At 35.4% G+C, this 956-nt stretch overlaps 1 protein-coding gene across 10 annotated transcripts in view; it reads right to left on the bottom strand.

The window, feature by feature from the left end:
- Agbl3 (ATP/GTP binding protein like 3) overlaps positions 1-956 on the bottom strand; it is a 98,935-nt gene that overhangs the window by 41,638 nt on the left and 56,341 nt on the right. The gene's annotated exons all lie outside the window — the stretch shown is intronic.

Raw genomic sequence — 956 nt, 5'->3', positions numbered from 1 at the left:
CACCAACTGTTTCAATGAACAATGGTTCTGCTTGGAGGGTGGCACAGACATTAGATGCAGGTAAGAATTTGGTTCATCAGCTGTGATAATTTGGAAAGGCATTCATCTCAGAGAAAGAGTAACTTATAAAGTCCTCTTCTTCAAACTTGATACAAGAGCTACAAATGTTAAGCAAAGCATTCAGTCTCACTCTTTGTTGTTTTTTTTTTTCCTACAAGCCACCTCCCAAGTTAATTGTCTATGTCTCCCTTGGGTATATAAATACTTTTGAAATATATAAGCTGTCCTGAAAACCATAGTATAGTGTAAAAACATGAAATAAACAATACTACTAATAGAGAGGCTGAGATAGGAGAAGCAAGATTTCAAGACCCTTATGTTGTACATAGCAAGACACTGTCACAAACAAGCTGAAAGTGTATATGGATTGCACAATATTGGACCTATCTCTCCAATTACCAAATTAGAGAGACCATTGGATGACAATCAACAAATTTCCAATTCCTCATATTTTTGGATTTCAATCAATTAGGATATGCTGGTAATATTAATTTTCATATTAGGATATTAAGAAAAGGTAATTGTCACTTCCTGTTGTTTTTGTTGTAAGAGGTGGAATTAGATTTGTGTGGATTTGTTGAAAGATTACCTTCTTGCTTTTTCTAGGGTGTAGTTTTGCTCCTTATGTTGATGTTTTCCATCTATTATCCTTTGTAGGGCTAGATTTGTGGAAAGATATTGTGTTAATTTTGTTTTGTCATAGAATATCTTGTTTTTTCCGTCTATGGTAATTGAAGAGTTTTTCTGGGTATAGTAGCCTGGGCTGGCAGTTGTGTTCTTGTATGACATCTGCCCAGGATCTAGCTTTCATAGTCTCTGGTGAGAAGCCTGCCATAATTCTGATAGGCCTGCCTTTATATGTTACTTGCCTTTTTTCCCCTTACTGCTTTTAAAAT

This window comes from Mastomys coucha, unplaced genomic scaffold (assembly GCF_008632895.1).
Source record: "Mastomys coucha isolate ucsf_1 unplaced genomic scaffold, UCSF_Mcou_1 pScaffold20, whole genome shotgun sequence".
Classification (NCBI taxonomy): domain Eukaryota; kingdom Metazoa; phylum Chordata; class Mammalia; order Rodentia; family Muridae; genus Mastomys; species Mastomys coucha.
The sequence above is the reverse complement of the archived record's forward strand: the minus strand, read 5'-3'. Positions and strand labels throughout refer to the sequence as shown.